An 18,046-nucleotide genomic window follows, 5' to 3' on the forward strand; every position below is an offset into this window, starting at 1 on the left:
GGGCACCATTACCTTGTCACTCTTTCGGCACACCAACAAACACTCTGCCGTTAACTTTGTGAAATCCAGCCAAACTGTCCTTGAGAAGATGATACAGATTAACAGTACTCCCCCTGGACTATCATGGTCCAATGGAGAAACAGGCAAGACCTTAGTTCTACTGGAAATAACTTTGAAAAATGTCTTAATACACTTTTTCAAGTTCTGAAGTCTGTAATCTACCTTTTTTTGTCCTTTTACTGCCTATCTAGATGGGCATAGCTCAGCAATATTCAGCCCCATAGTGTAAAAAGCTACCATATGTAGAGCTCAGTGACTTCACGGGTAGGTCTGACAGAGGAGAGAACTGACCAGGGAGAGCAGATTGCAGCAGTAACATTATCATCCTCAGAAATGTTTTCAAATCCACTTTAGAGTTAGGGACCTATTTACTACCAACAGAATCTAGGAGGTAATGTGAGTAACATTATTTTTGAAGCAACTTTCATAACCAATTAATTGGAGTTCTGGCTGGTTTTATTTGTATCAGAACAATTTTGTAAGGCTAGGCCATAGACAGGTATATCCAAACTTTTAAAGTGAGAATAACTTTTATTTGCTTCATTTAAATTTCTGTACAGTAATGTATACAGTTCTTCTTAGCATTGTCCCCAAACATTCTTAAACATCATACTACTTAACTCTCCATTTCACTATTATTTGTCAATATTTCTGAACCTCATGCCCTTGGAAGTTGATGAAAATACGATTTTCCAAGTTTTGCAATCTGTGTATTCATACCATTCTGCACTCTGTCTTGAAATAAATATTATGGGTGTATATGAATATGGTGTAGGCCCACTTCATTACATTTTTGCTTATCAACATGCATGTCTTCTTTATAACTCAATATCTCTCACTCCTTCTAAAGAGGAATTATTTAATGTGAGATGATTTTAAAAATACTGAAACAAAGCTCTAAGACAGTGGTAAGTATACTGACTTTTCATAGATTTGAGTAGTATATGCAAACTGCACATAAATTGTTCATGTTTGTGGTCATATAGACTTGTATTCTAACCAAATTTAACAGTAGAATGTAAGGATCAGATAGTAGGTTAATAAAAAAAAATGAAGGAAGAGATGGTAGGAATGCGGGTTGCATTACTCCTCTTTCTGAGATTAAGTCTTTCTACAAAATAAAAAGAGAGGTTTCTTTATGCCTGACAAACATTTTAGTATATGCTTTCTAAGGAAGAATACATCCCTTGCATTAATTCTGTGAGGGGGGGAAAAAAAAAAGTTTGGTTACTCAGAAATAATGCTACAACTGACCAGATTGCCAAGGTTTAAAGTTTTTCCAAAGGAGAAAATAAAAACACCAGAATGGGGTCTGAACCTCCTCTGCTATTTCACCAAAATCTTACATTTGATGTGGTGAAATACCTCTCAAAGGTCTCAGTACATTAAGTCAGTCCAAATTAAATGTTAATCCTCCAATTAAAAGAGAGTTTGTAGAAGATTCCTTTGCTCAAGCAGTCCTGTTGCACAGTATCTAAATTTTACATGTCAATATCTGATGGTCACAAGCAGACTACAAACAAAATTTACAAGAATTAGGTTATATATTTACTTACTGATGAATGTCAAGATTTGTAATATTATAGTTCCATTTTCTTAAGTTTCTCTGTTTGCTGTCAATCATTTCTATTCCTTCTAGAAGACATATGCCAGAAATCATTTATTCAAGTCTATGAATATAATGATTGAATTGCTTTGCAAACAGTTTTGCAAAAAGAAGCCTAACTTAGGACACAAAAAGCATTGACAGAGATAAAAGGTATATGTTGATAGGCACTTACAGAGAGAGTGTACATGTAAAAAGAAAATGCATCAGGGTTAGAGACTACATGGGTAAATATGGTCTGACGACTTACATTTTTACTGTATTTTCAGTTTAGTCTGTCTTCATTTGTAGCAGGCTGTTTCAAAAACAGCTCTAATTAATTGGTGTATGAAGAGCATATAGATGAATATTACATTTATGACACTACAGGTTAAAATTGCCAATATAATAGGAATACATGAATAACAGAAAAAAAAAGAAATGCTTGCTGCTTCTTGTATCCAGCTCCCATTGTGCTTATTTTAAAACACAGCTAAAAGCTCTACAATTATCCTGTAGTTTGCCTAGTCTTCTGCAAGGTTTGTTTTGGGATTCAATGGATCATTAAAACAGATGTGTCTTTATCTCTTGTTTAGGCTTTTACAAAGTAGAAGTCAACAAAATATTAATCCAATTCTTTGTGATTTCTTTGTAGAATTTATGTGATCTTTGGGTAAGCTCAGTGGCATGCAATGCATTCTGACTAACATGCTCCAGATAAATAAATGCCCAAAATATTTCTTCCACATATTTTACAGCTATATGTCTTCTGTTCTCCACTGTTCTATAATCTAGGTGATTACATACACTGAAATTACCATTCAAATAATTCCAGAGATTTTTATAATAAATATGAAGATTGGTATGAATAATACATGAGTAGAAATGCCTGTGTGTAAGCACGAGAGGAATAGTGCTACAAACGGTTAAAGGTATAGTCTGTATTGATAACCAAGGGCTCAGCTGACAGTGGTAAAACACTAAGGAATGTGTTTGTGTCAAGACAAGGAGCGTGCTCCCATAAAAGAACAGCACAGATGATTTGTCAGCAGAAGACTCTACACTACACAGGAGGACAGCAACAACTGTATGTGATACAGCACACTGTATGTGATATTCACCTTCCTGTAATTCCAAAAGCAAGATAGACTCTAGCCCTAAAATATCCAAGATAAGAAAGCCAAAACAATGAGCACCACTGAAGTAAACAAAATTTCGGATCAAGAGGACCACGCCATAGTAACTGTTGACTCCTAAAGATCTATCAAAATAATTAGTTTGCTGTTATTACACACAAGCGGCCATGAATGGGCAACTTGGCTATGCATGTGTCGTGGTTTGAGCTCAGCCGGTAACTCAGAACCACACAGCCGCTCGCTCACTCCCCCCTTTCCTCCCCCCCCCGCTCCCAGAGGGATGGGGAGGAGAATCAGAAGAATGTAACTCCCACGGGTTGAGATAAGAGCAGTCCCGTAACTAAGGTATAACACAAAACCACTACTGCTACCACCAATGATAATAACGATTAGTGAAATAACAAGGGGAGAGGATACAATTGCTCACCACCCGCCGACCGATACCCAGCCCGACCCGAGCAGTGATCTGGGCCTTCCGGGTAACTCCCCCCGGTTTATATATACTGGGCATGACGTGCTGTGGTATGGAATGCCCCTTTGGCTAGTTTGGGTCAGGTGTCCTGTCTCTGCTTCCTCCCGGCTTCCCCTCCTCCCTGGCAAAGCATGAGACTGAGAAAGTCCTTGGTTGGAATAAACATTACTTAGCAACAACTAAAAACATCGGTGTTATCAGCGTTGTTCCCAGGTTGAAAGTTAAAAAACACAGCACTGCACCAGCTACTAAGCAGGAGAAAAATGACTGCTATAGCTGAACCCAGGACAGTATCCACCCCTTATTCCATACCATTCACGTCATGCTCAGATCCCACATCTCTCAGCACACCATCACCCCTGTCCCATATATACACATATATACACCCACACCCACACACAGAGAAAGATATCGTTCCCTAGTCCATGGACCAATCCCTGTAAAATTGCTGAACTCATCCAGTCCATGGTGTCAGGCTCCATCTCTTGTAATAGTCTTTCAGGGCAGGAGGGACGGTACATAGTGTTGGGTTGTTGCCTGCTGATGATACCGCCAAACTCATCTGGTCACTGCTGAGCTCGTCTGGTTTCCTCAAAATTCATTCTTTGTTGAGGTGATGATCGGAGGGAAGTCAGGGTCAATGGCTGGTGACCTGAAGATATCTAGCTGGTGGGCTATAAAAGTGTTATAGAGCAGGCAACAGCGTACAATTGAGTTCATTGGCTGTTTTCCCCCAAAATCAAATCCCCTTGAGGTACACATCGGACTTCCCCATCTTCCCGCATTACCCACCAAGTATATCCAGGTCCCTGAGCAAAAGCAACCCCACGAGTGGGTTTGCCTTTACCTGAAGCAGGAATAACCCAGACTGTCTTCCCCAACAAATTCTTTATGTGCACCACAGGAACTTTATCCCCCTCTACAGTACGTAAAAGTTCTGATTGGGCTGGGCCAGCCCTGTTGGCAGATCCCCTACTGTTGACCAACCAGGTGGCTTTTGGTAAATGTGTATCCCAGTGTTTGAAAGTCCCACCACCCATTGCTCTCAGTGTAGTTTTTAACAGCCCATTGTACCGTTCGATTTTCCCAGAGGCTGGTGCATGGTAGGGGATGTGGTATACCCACTCAATGCCATGCTCTTTGGCCCAAGTGTCTATGAGGTTGTTCCAGAAATGAGTCCCATTGTCTGACTCAATTCTCTCTGGGGTGCCGTGTCGCCACAAGACTTGTTTCTCAAGGCCCAGGATAGTGTTCCGGGCAGTGGCATGGGACACAGCGTATGTTTCCAGCCAGCCGGTGGTTGCTTCCACCATGGTAAGCACATAGCGCTTGCCCTGGCGGGTTGGTGGGAGTGTGATATAGTCAATCTGCCAGGCCTCCCCATATTTGTACTTCAGCCATCGTCCTCCATACCAGAGAGGCTTTAACCGCTTGGCTTGCTTAATTGCAGCACACGTTTCACATTCGTGAATAACCTGGGCAATAGTGTCCATCGTTAAGTCCACCCCTCGATCACGAGCCCATCTATATGTTGCATCTCTGCCTTGATGGCCTGAGGTGTCATGGGCCCACCGGGCTAAAAATAATTCACCCTTATGTTGCCAATCCAAGTCCATCTGAGCCACTTTAATCTTAGCAGCTTTATCCACTTGCTGGTTATTCTGGTGTTCCTCAGTGGCCCGACTCTTGGGTACATGAGCATCTACGTGGCGTACCTTCACCACCAGGTTCTGCACCCGAGCAGCGATATCTTGCCACAATGCAGCAGCCCAGATGGGTTTACTTCTGCGTTGCCAGTTGCTCTGCTTCCATTGCTGCAACCACCCCCACAGGGCATTTGCCACTATCCATGAGTCAGTATAGAGATAAAGTACTGGCCATTTTTCTCATTCAGCAATGTCCAAGGCCAGCTGGATGGCTTTCACCTCTGCAAATTGACTCGATTCACTCTCTCCCTCAGCAGTTTCTGCAACTTGTCGCAGGGGACTCCACACAGCTGCCTTCCATCTCCGATGCTTTCCCACAATACGGCAGGACCCATCAGTAAACAAGGCATATTGCTTTTCACTCTCTGACAGTTCATTATATGGTGGGGCCTCTTCAGCACGCGTCACCTCCTCTTCTGGTGACATCCCAAAATCTTTGCCCTCTGGCCAGTCCATGATGACTTCTAGAATTCCTGGACGACTGGGATTTCCTATTCGAGCTCATTGTGTAATTAGTGCGGCCCACTTACTCCATGTAGCATCAGTTGCATGATGTGTAGAGGAGACCCTGCCTTTGAACATCCAGCCCAGCACAGGCAACCGGGGTGCCAGGAGGAGCTGCGCTTCAGTTCCGATCACTTCTGAGGCAGCTTGAACCCCTTCATAGGCTGCCAGTATCTCTTTTTCAGTGGGAGTATAGCTGGCCTCGGATACTTTATATCCCCGACTCCAAAAGCCAAGGGGTCGACCTCGAGTCTCCCCTGGAGCTTTCTGCCAGAGGCTCCAGGTAGGACCATTCTCCCCAGCTGCGGTATAGAGCACATTTTTCACATCTGGCCCGGCCCGGACTGGTCCAAGGGCTACTGCATGAACTATTTCTCGTTTAATTTGTTCAAAGGCTTGTTGTTGCTCAGGGCCCCATTTGAAATCATTCTTCTTCCGGGTCACGTGGTAGAGAGGGCTTACAATCAGACTGTAATTTGGGATGTGCATTCTCCAGAACCCCACAACACCTAAGAAAGCTTGTGTTTCTTTCTTGTTAGTTGGTGGAGACATTGCTGTTATCTTGTTGATCACGTCTGTGGGGATCTGGCGGCGTCCATCTTTCCATTTTATTCTCAAAAATTGAATCTCCTGTGCAGGTCCCTTGACCTTATTCCGTTTTATGGCAAAACCGGCCTTCAGCAGGATTTGGATTATCTTCCTCCCTTTCTCAAAAACTTCTTCTGCTGTATCACCCCACACGATGATGTCATCAATGTATTGCAGGTGTTCTGGAGCTTGCCCCTGTTCCAGTGCAGTCTGGATCAATCCATGGCAGATGGTAGGGCTGTGTTTCCACCCCTGGGGCAGTCGGTTCCAAGTGTACTGGACGCCCCTCCAAGTGAAAGCAAACTGTGGCCTGCATTCTGCTGCCAAAGGGATTGAGAAAAATGCATTGGCAATGTCAATTGTGGCATACCACTTGGCTGCCTTTGACTCCAGTTCATATTGAAGTTCTAACATGTCTGGTACGGCAGCACTCAATGGTGGTGTGACTTCGTTCAGGCCACGATAGTCTACTGTTAATCTCCACTCTCCATTAGACTTTTGCACTGGCCATATGGGGCTATTAAAGGGTGAGCGGGTCCTGCCGATCACTCCTTGGCTCTCCAGTCTACGGATCAGCTTATGGATGGGAATCAAGGAGTCTCGGTTGGTGCGATATTGCCGCCGGTGCACTGTTGTGGTCGCAATTGGCACTTGTTGTTCTTCGATCTTCAGCAACCCCACAACAGAAGGATCCTCTGAGAGACCGGGTAAGGTGGACAGCTGCTTAATTTCCTCTGTCTCCAAGGCAGCGATACCAAAAGCCCATCTATACCCTTTTGGGTCTTTGAAGTACCCTCTCCTGAGATAGTCTATGCCAAGGATGCATGGAGCCCCTGGACCAGTTACAATGGGGTGCTTTTGCCACTTCCTCCCAGTCAGGCTGATTTCAGCTTCCAGCATAGTTAACGCTTGGGATCCTCCTGTCACTCCAGAAATAGAAATGGGTTTCACCCCTTGATACCTTGATGGCATCAGAGTACACTGTGCACCGGTATCTACTAGAGCCTTATACTTCTGTGGGACTGATGTGCCAGGCCATCTGATCCACACAGTCCAGTAAACCCGATTATCCCTCTCCTCCACCTGGCTGGAGGCAGGGCCCCTCTAATAGTGATCATAAAATTCTCCACTTCTGTCTTGTAGAAAGGGATTAGTATTCCTTATCACAGGAGCTGGAGTAAAATCAGCTCTTTCACTCCATCTGGGAAACTGCTCACCAGAGACTGGAGCAGCACCTTTCCTGGGAGGATCATCCTTGACCATTGTTCTCCTCTTCAGTTCACGTACCCGTTGCTCCAGAGCTGAAGTAGGTTTTCCATCCCACTTTCTCATGTCTTCTCTGTGATCCCGCAGGTAAAAACATAGGGTGGCCCGTGGCGTGTACCTCCTATATTTTCTTTCTCGAGCAGTAGGGCGCCTTCTGTTAATAGCTGAGACATGGGTTGGTACGCGTGGGGAGCTGGATAGATCGGATAAATCGTCTCTCAATTGTTTGAACTCCTGGGACAGTTTTTCCACAGCTGAAATGATGGAAGGGGTGAGATTGTCTTCGAACTCTCGGAGCTGACGAATCAGGCAATCCACTGTTGGTGATATTCCATCATTCCAGGTCGTTGATGCCAATGTGTGGGCATATGATGATGGTGCACTCCGTGTAAGTTTCCGCCACATGGGTTGTGTACATTCGACTTCATCTGGATCTACGGATGTGTTCCTGGCATCCGGCCTACGATAGACCATCTCTAGAATGGCTGATTCCCTCAGGGACTGGATGCCTTTCTCTATCGTGGTCCCGTTGGCTGAGCGACTCGTAATATCGTCTTTGTAGGGAAACCTTTCCTTCACAGCTGCCAGGAGCCGCCTCCAAAGACTGAGGGCTCGCTTCTCTCTTGCAATCGCTTTGTCAATTCCTCCTTCCTTAGCAAGTGATCCCAGCTGCTTGGCTTCCCTACCTTCTAGTTCGTGACTGTCGGCCCCATTGTCCCAGCATCGGAGCAACCAGGTGACAATGTGCTCCCCTGGAAGATGGGTGAAATCTTTTCGCATATTCCGTAGTTCGGTTGAGGTCCGGGGTCGAGAAGTGACCTCTTCTTCTTCTTCCTCTTCCTATGACCCACGTAGTAGTAACTCTTGTTCAGGTGCTGTTGCATATAGTAATGGCACTGGGTCTTCATCTTTCTTCACTTCGCGAGTTGCTCTTTGTGCCTCTCATCTGCTTTTGCTTACAGGGGCAACAGACATTGTCACAAACTGGCCATTTGGTTTAGCTGCAGTGTTTGTCACTGTGGTTGGAGTGGCTGCAGTGCCTGCCACTAGGATTGGAGTGGTTGCAATGTCTATTGCTGGGGTTGGTGCAGCTGTTGTGCTTGGGAGTTGAGTAACACCAACAGCTGCATTGTCTGTTGCTGTCGGGTTTTGAGTAGCTACTGTGCTTGTCACTGGGGTTGGTGTAGCTGTGGTGCTTGGAGTAGCTATATTGTCTGTTGCTGTCGGGGTTTGAGTAGCTACTGTGCTTGTCACTGGGGTTGGTGTGGCTGCGGTGCTTGGAGTAGCCACATTGTCTGTTGCTGTCAGGGTTTGAGTAGCTGTTGTGCTTGTCACTGCGGTTGGTGTAACTGCTGTATTTGAAGTTGGAGTAGTTGCGTTGTCTGTTGTGGTCAGGGTTTGAATAGCTGTTGTGCTTGTCACTGGGGTTGATGTAGCTGCTGTACTTGGAGTAGCTGTGTTGTCTGTTGTGGTCAGGGTCTGAGTAGCTGCTGTGCTTGTAGTTGGCATAGCTGCGTTGTCTGTTGTTTTGCCATCAGATCCAGAGACATTTTTTTCCCTTTGAAGGTGCTGCATAGAGTTGAGCAGGGCTCTGTAGGCATAGGCCAAGCCCCAGCATGTTGCCATGATTTGTCCCTCTCTGGTATAACCAGGACGACAGCACACCTCGTTTAAGTGTTTTACTAGTTTTTCCGGATGTTGCACTTGTTCAGTGGTGAAGTTCCAAAGCACTGGAGGGGCCCACTGGCCTAGATACTTGCCCATACTATCCCACACACCCTGCCACTCATAACTGTCCAGCCTCATGGAAAATCTCTTGGTGGTCCTCCTATATCGTCGTCTAATCCTAGACCAGATTCGAACCTGATATTGCTGAATTTTTGAGATTAAACGAAATAGGATGTTCCTACGACGGGATGGCCATGGGTAAAACACACTCCGTATGTTTGCCAACATGCTGATCCCCAGCACAATCAGCAGGCAGGTTTCAAGGGTACTCAAAGGCCACCTAAAACCTTCAGAACTCTCAACTGCTGTTGCAAATAGGCTGGTGGGGGAGCGGGGGGTGAAAGAGAATGCTTCCTTCGTAAGTTTACCCCCCGAGGAGAAAAAAAAAGATATGCAATTGCTAAAATATTTCATTATATACCTCCCAATGTACAGAGGTGATGGCCACGCTGGAAGCACAAACCAGACCGGTTTCATGATCAATGAGTCTATTGTATTACAAGCCATTACCAGGAAGTACAGTGAAACAAGAACCTTAGCCCAGGCCCCCCAGCCGATAAACGCTAAAACAGCAAATAGTGGCTGTAAGTAAGGTACAACATGCTGAAACTCTCAGATCAAGCACAACAAGTCTGAGAGTCAAATAATCACCATTGTGACGAGTAGTAACAATGAATGCTTATCACAAATATGATAAAACACACTCTGGTCAGATCTGTCGTTATCTCAACCATTCGTGCCCCACGTTGGGCGCCAAAAAGAACTGTCGTGGTTTGAGCCCAGCCAGTAACTCAGAACCACGCAGCTGCTCACTCACTCCCCCCCTTCCTCCCCCCCCCCGCTCCCGGAGGGATGGGGAGGAGAATCGGAAGAATGTAACTCCCACGGGTTGAGATAAGAGCAGTCCCGTAACTAAGGTATAATACAAAACCACTACTGCTACCACCAGTGATAATAATGATTAATGAAATAACAAGGGGAGAGGATACAATTGCTCACCACCCGCCGACCGATACCGAGCCTGACCCGAGCAGTGATCTGGCCTTCTGGGTTACTACCCCCGGTTTATATACTGGCCATGACGTGCTGTGGTATGGAATGCCCCTTTGGCTAGTTTGGGTCAGGTGTCCTGTCTCTGCTTCCTCCCGGCTTCCCCTCCTCCCTGGCAAAGCATGAGACTGAGAAAGTCCTTGGTTGGAATAAACATTACTTAGCAACAACAAAAAACATCAGTGTTATCAGCGTTGTTCCCAGGCTGAAAGTTAAAAAACACAGCACTGCACCAGCTACTAAGAAGGATTAAAATGATTGCTATAGCTGAATCCAGGACAGCATGCATGCTTGCTTTTTGGGTAACGAGTGTGAGAGTGAGTGACATTCATAAGAGAAAATGAATGACTGAAAACAGTTTTGCCTGAAACAAGAATCACCTTTTCCTTCCATAATATCTCATACTGACTTGACTTAGGCAAATTTGCCTCAGCAGTTCTGCCATTGCAACTTAAAATTCCACATTCGCTTTGCAGTTGTTAATAAAATACAAGGAAGTGCAGAATCAAACCCAAATGTGTGGCCTTGTTCCCTGCAGTGCAGTCCTATAATTGATGGTAAAGAGTTCATAGACTTGCAGTTTAAAAATCTCAAACTGCACATGCATTTCCTTTTAAGGAGGCATCAAACAGCACTGGGGGCAGAGACCAGCTGCTGGAGCTGTCTCCTATCATTGGGTCCCTCTTCTATCAGTTACAGAGTCAGGTTCCCTCTGCCTTTTCTTTTTTTTTTTTTTTTTCCACTTTATGATGCTACAGATATTTTGGTCTATTTTGCACAGTGTATCAGCTTCAGTGGGAAAGTGGCAGTTGGGAGGGAAGTGATGTTATTCTTATTTTACAGTCTGGTGGTGTTGGCTATTGCAAAATTAGAGTTGTCCGTTCAAAACTGTAAGCTTCAAAGGTCTTCCACTTTGTGAGAGGGTGCAATGCTCATTTTATTAAAATCTATGAATTAAATCCACTTCATCAAAGTGCTTAGTTTAACCACACAGATATTTAAAAAGGGGAAGTAACTGCTGCAAAACAGACACTAAATAACAATTAAAGTACATACTTTCAAGTATATAACTTACCAGTGCGAAAACTGCCTTATGCTAACATGCCTACACAAATCTAATTAAAATTCTGCCTTAATTAAGTACTTATATTTTATCTCTTTTCTGCCCTTGGAGGAGGGAGGATATTAACAGCTTTGGAGGAAGACCACTTTGCCAAAATCGCAACCATATGGCAGCAAACAGAAAAAGGGCCAGCCTAGCAAGGCTTCATTTGTTAAAAGAAAGTTTGACTTCTGAGTGAAATTTTTGCTGTCATAGGCAGAACCATAGCAAGGAGGATGAAGGCTTCATGTCTGTGTAGTGGCAGTGGAACAGATGGAAGAAAGAGAGGAAACTGGACATGTAGCTCCTGGTTGTCAAAGGAGCACAATTTCAATTACGTTACAGCTATACAGGACACAATGTGAATTCTTACTCCTTTCATTTTGCTTTTCTGGCTGTGTGTGTTCATTCATTCCTAGAACACAAAACGTATTCTAATACAGTGTTCCATGACCTACTACTGGCATTAAATATGTATTACATGACATAGAAACACACAAACGTAGTGGGCACATCCAGAAGCAATAAAGTCTTGTTTGTGGAAAAACTTAATGTGAAGTGGAGTTTTAGGGTTTATTCTGAATATAGCACAACCCACTGCAGTTCTGCTACTTTCAAATGAGATACAGCTCACATGGAGTCAACTCAGGCACAGCCGTCAGTGTTCCAGAGTCCTTCTGGTTTCAAAGTAGCTCTAGAAGAGTCAGCTCATGAGTCTCTCTTAAGTTGTAGACATGATAATACGTACTGCTGAAGTAAATATTTCAGAAGGTTTGCTAGCTTCCTTGAAAGTGACTTTTTTATTATTGTTTTTTAATCTGGTAAAATTCTGTTGCGTGCACCTCTTCTAGTAACAAATAGCAGTCATCTTTGAAAGGCACTCAGGAAGCCTCACTGAGCAAAGTTTGGAGCTTTGATACTGACATTTAGACATAGACGCTGAATGTGATGCTAGGATTATATTCAAGCATACAGAAAGGCACTATTCTCACAAAAGGGTAACAAATAAACTTTGTAAAATCGAAACTTGCTAAATGTAGTAAGAAATTTGCCTACTTTAGCTGTAAGAAAAGGCTTGCCAGTATATTATGTTCCAAGCTCAAATTGTAGATCATGAAACTGAAGATAATTCTGTAAACTGTACCCTATATGCATCTAGGTGGAACAATGAAGGCATTGGAGAATAGTACATGCTCAGCTGACCAAAGAAATCCTGACTACAGTGTACTTTTATGCACACAGCAACTGGATAGTGCATTTACGGCTAGCACCCAAAAAAGAATTCATGATCAGCAGAATTATAAAATTGTAAATAACCCTCTATGTGCTAGAACATATTTGACAGAAGTGGTTTTCTCAAAAGCCCAGCACAGTCCTCAACTGATTGTAGATTATTTTGACATGGAATGACCTTTAACAATTTTCCTTGTCATTATATTAATTGCTCTGACTTGAAACAACTCTTGCTTTAACCATGATATGATATCCAATTACCCATGTCAAAAAAACCCAACTTTCCTCTGAAGTAGATTATTTCTTGATTATTCCCTTTCAAGTGACTTGCAAATGTAAGTAAACTCTGAATCACCTCTGAACAGCTACTGGGCTCCAACTAACACAGAAATACTGCTATGTGTGCCTTGAAAAACTTAGGCAAATTAAAAACCAGAAATTGAAGTGTTTCTTCTTTTTACTTTACCTTGTAGACAGGTTCCATATAAATTATGTTATCCCAGTAGTCACAGAATCACTGCAACATAGGCTCAAAGTGACTTAAAACAGTAACTCAATCTATTCAATCGACTCAAGCCAAGGTCAGTTATACCCCAACTGATATCCTTTTTAATTTTAGCAAATATCCAGAAGTCTTGAAAGTGCTGATGAATGTAACAGAGGTTACAATCTCCCTAATAATCTATTTGGATGCTTCAGTATATTGTCTTGTTATAGGGAGAAGAGGGGGAGGTTCCTTCCAGATAGTTTTAGACCACTATACCTGAGGACGTCCTCTAGGCTCTCTTTACCAATGTTTCTAGTGCCACTTAGATGTAAAGAATAATACCAAAGAAGTGCCTGCTTATCTAACTCAGTGGCTTGGATGTACTCAATGCAGTCTACACTGAAGAAGTCTGAATTTAGACATTAAGAATAGGCTTCGTTCATCTGACCTACCATTATTTTAATTAAGCCCATGTTTCTTTAATTTGCTAACAAGAAAAACACATGTGACAATGTCAAAACCTTAACTGAAGTTCAAATACTGGGCATCTACTGTTCTTTCCTCACCTACAAAAATCTGATATCCCTTCCTAGCAGGGAATTAGATTGCTTTAATAGGTTTGCTCTTGGCAAATCCATGTTGCCTCTTATTTCTTCACTATTTTTTAGCTACTTTAAGTAGTTTATCTGTTCAGTGACTTTTCTATGAATTGAAAAGATTCCACACATTCTCCTTTTTTTCATTTTTTAAAGGTAAGTTCTACGTCATTCTCTTCTAGTCCATTGGTACCTCATCCATTCTCCAAGAATTCTCACAAAAACCCACTAACAGGTCTAAGTTTTTCAGACAGTTATGTAACACAAAATGAAGTTCATTAAATCAGTTTTAAGATACCTACCCTATATAACCTGTTCTTTCCTTATCTACAATTGAGGTTATAGACTAAGGATTAGATGTGTATGTCATATGCTCAACAATGACCTTTTCAGTAAAAATATGTGATAAAATGTCACTGTATGTTTTTGCCTTCTCTACACCTACTATGAGCAGCTTTTCCTTTCCTGCAGTACCTCTATTAGGTGCCAAAGATTTCTTTGTTCTTCTCCCTATTACTGCACTAATGTAATTATGTTATATTAAATCTTCATTTCTCTTGCCAGTTGCATCTCACTGAGTGCTTTGGCACTTCTGACTTGTCTCTACATGTGTGTGCTATTCTACAAAGCTTAGTAAAGAGAGATGTTTTCCTTATTATATCTAAAGTGAAAGAAAAATGACAATTTATCTAAGCTGGTCTTTTACACTTTCTCTTCTTCATATTGGTGAACCTTGTATTATGGCCTTTAGCAGTGTTCTGTTGAAGACCCTGCAGATTTCTATTTAACTTGAACCCTAGAGATTTTTTAAAATAAATTGTCTGAATTTATTGATGTCTAGCTTCTTGAGACTTTTTTCCTGGGCAGTCTGTCAATGTAAATTCTTTCCCAACAAGTGCTGTGGTAACTAAAATCTCCCATTACTATCAAGTCCATTATATTTTTGAAATACAAGCCAACATTTCTTTTCTTCTTTCCTCTAGACTACTAGTGTAATCTATATGACAAAGTCTCTACAATGCCAATTTGGCCATAATCTTCAATTAATTCTTGTCTATTGCTCATTCATTCTTCAGTTAATTCTCCTCTGTTCCCTTTTCTTCTATCATAAGCATACAAACAGCTGGCAAACTCACCCATGACTTTTTCTAGTCAATTCTTTAATCTTGTTTTAAGTAATCCTGTCTTTTTCAGGGGTTACACCTATGTCAAATTTCAATTATTTAAGATGAAGATTTTTGTCCTTGCCACGTGGTTCTTAATTTAAAGTTCTCTCACAATAGAAGCCATGTAGATATATTTAGGGTGTATCTAATTGATGCTTGATTTGGATATGAGAGAAGATACAATAATATCACTTGAATCGTCAACCTCTTTATCCATTGCCACAGAGCCTTATAAGCACTTTTGATTTTGATCATTACTGGCAGTATCATGAGTATTCTTTATCACATGCTAGTGATCAGTAGAATCTTTTGCAGCTTGGCAAATTTGGACTCTGGTGGAGAAACACACCAGCCATAAGTGCCTGGTGGTGCAGATGTCTCCACATTACCTTGAGTAGAGTCACTCAAGAGCACATTCTTTTATTTCCACTTGACAATAGAGTTTTTGTACTGCTTGGGCTATTGTTTTTCTTGTCTGTTATCACTGAGATTAGTTCTTGTTCTCTAGTCAGCACTCCTGCTTTTGATTTCAGTGGTAAGCTATTCAGATGTTGAATGCTCCATGCCCTTAGAGGACATCAGCAGCCACCTCTCTCTCTGTAGTTTCAAGTTTACTCCTCCATTACCCGTCCTACTACCAAACTGAAAGCTCTGCTTTAATATTTTTGTTTCTGAATGCAAGCTGTGGATGAAGTCCTTATGACCACACTCGGCCAGTTTTGATTCTCACCTTTCACTGCTCCTCTAATTGTTTCTTATGAGATTCCCCTGGAGAGCTAAAAGAAGTCTTTCCAGATTTCGCTAGTAGCAAAATATAGGCCAATGTTCCTGTAAATCCATTCAAGGATTTCATCACAAGATGTCATCATTGTCTAATTTAAACATAGCTATTGAATTATCAGTGTATGACACATTTCCTCTCAAATATTTTTCACTGAGAATGAGATACCATGTAGTATAAAAACCTCTTCGTGCCTAGTAACTTAAGAATATTTGTGCTTAAATTTAATACGTTTTTGGTTTTACTAACAGTTCATTAAAACACTAAAGTATGATATGAATTACAGGACTAAGTAAATACTAAAATGAAGAATTCCATATCAAGATACATTTGCTTTTCAGTATTATCAGAAATTTTACTGTTTGCTAAAAAGTTATTAGACAAGAAAAGTGAAATTTCATTAATATAGATGCTTTCAGTTCAACAGTAAGAGAAATCTCTGACTTGTACACTCCGATACTGTACTACTATATTATTCAAACTTCAGCAGGGGAGATTCAGGTTGGATATAAGGAAGAAATTCTTTACTGTGAGGGTGGTGAGGCACTGGAAAAGGTTGCCCAAGGAGGTTCTGAATGCTCCATCCCTAGGAGTGTTCAAGGACAGAGCGTTGGGTGACATGGTCTAGTTGCGCAGGGTCACAATTCCTGCCAGCAAACCCGCTGCAGTGGGGGCTCCTCTCTCCACAGGGCCACAGGTAGTGCCAGGAGCCTGCTCCAGCGCAGGCTTTCTGCAGGGCCACAGCCTCCTTTGGGCACCCCCCTGCTCCGGGGTCCTCCTTCGGCTGCAGGTGGAGCTCTGCTCCACCGTGGACCTCCATGGACTGCAGGGGAATCTCTGCTCTGGTGCCTGGACCACCTCCTCCCGCTCCTCCTGAACTGACCTTAGTGTCTGCAGAGCTGTTCCTCTCACATACTCTGACTCCTCTCTCTGGCTGCTGCTGCCCCATTTCTCTCCCTGCCCCCTTCTCAACTATGTTATCTCAGAGGTGCTACCAGCAGGTCCATCTTGGAGCCAGCTGCCATTGGCTCTGTTGGACATAAGGGAAGCTTCTAGACACTTTTCATAGGAGCCACCCTTGTAGTCCCCCTGCTACCAAAACCTGGCCACACAAACCCAATGTATTCCACCCCTCACCTCTGTGAATCACATATTTAAGGATTATCATTAAAATCACACAATCTTCACTCATATAAAAAAAAAAAAAAAAAAAAAAATCCCCACACCAAAACAAAATAACATCATCACAATACCAAACAAAAACCAGAAGTGGATAATTTACACACAATCTACCCCTCATCTGTTTACAACAATTACAATAACCAAAATTCCGCACCATCATTCTACTCTATAACACTGTTCAGCCCATGTTTTGCTCTTTACCTCTCCCAGTTACTATCCTAACCTCGAATTCTTGGAGCCCCAGCTGGGGGACCAAGAAGTACTGCAGTAGGTTGGCCTTGGCTGGATGCAAGGTGCCCACCAAGCCTCTCTATCACTCTCCTCCTCAGCAGGTCCAGGCAGGGAGAAAACAAGATGGAAAAAACCCCTTGTGGGTCAAGATAAAGGCAGTTTAATAAAGCAAAAGCAAAGGCCACTCATGGAAGCAAAAGGAAACAAAAGATCTATTCACTACTTCCCATCACCAGGTGATGTCCAGCCATTTCCTGGGAGGTAGAGCTTTAGTATGCGTAGCAGTTGGTCCAGAAGACAAACATAATAACAAATGCCCTCCCACCGTCCCTCCTTTCTCTTAGCTATTATTGCTGAGCAGACGTGATATGGCATGGAATATCCCTTTGGTCAGTTTGTGTCTGCTGTCCTGGCTATACCCCCTCTCAAGATCTCGCCCACCCAGCCTACTGGTGAGGAGAGATATTGGAGAGACAGCCTTGATGCCAAGTGAGCACTGCTAGGCAGTAGCCAAAACACTGGTGGTGTTACCAACAACTTTCTAGCTACCAGTACAAAGCACAGCACTATGAGGGGTGCTATAGGGAAAATTAACTCCATCTCAGCCAGACCCAGTGCAACTACCATGATAAAAAAAGAAACAAACGACCAAAACCAAGCAAATCCTGAATTACTTTCAGCAAATTCAGAAATTATTAACTAGGTCCTAACCAAGAATTTCTCTGTGAATAATTCTCCCTCCCAACACTGCAAGTTTCAGGAAGAAAAAACAGCCTGCCAGGACAACATGCCTAGCACTATTCATGATATTGCCCCTTACTCTTTTAGAACAGTAATAATCTGAACCTGCTTGTTTTATCTGCAATTACATTTGTATTAAAATCAGTTTTTTTGTCTTTTTCCTAGATTCCCTTCTCACTGTCCAGCTCCCGTTAAAATAGCTGTGTCAACTCTATTTAATCGATGACACAGTTTCATTCTGTACAGATATAATGCTCTGTGAAATGCGCTGTTAAATATACTTTTTTTCTTTTTTTTTTTTTTAACTTTAAGCAGTAAGGTACATAGTCTCCTGTCCAACAGATAAAACCAAGTAATTGGAATTGCTAACAGGGGTATACCAGTGTAGGTGAATTAACATAGCTTTGCCTCAAGATCAAATTATCCAGACAT

The 18,046-nt window shown here is 42.6% G+C and overlaps 1 protein-coding gene across 5 annotated transcripts in view; it reads right to left on the reverse strand.

Moving 5' to 3' along the window:
- The window catches only part of ANKS1B (ankyrin repeat and sterile alpha motif domain containing 1B), a 444,013-nt gene that overhangs the window by 208,888 nt on the left and 217,079 nt on the right, over positions 1–18,046 (reverse strand). The gene's annotated exons all lie outside the window — the stretch shown is intronic.

The sequence above is a fragment of the Strigops habroptila genome, chromosome 3 (assembly GCF_004027225.2).
Source record: "Strigops habroptila isolate Jane chromosome 3, bStrHab1.2.pri, whole genome shotgun sequence".
NCBI lineage: Eukaryota > Metazoa > Chordata > Aves > Psittaciformes > Psittacidae > Strigops > Strigops habroptila.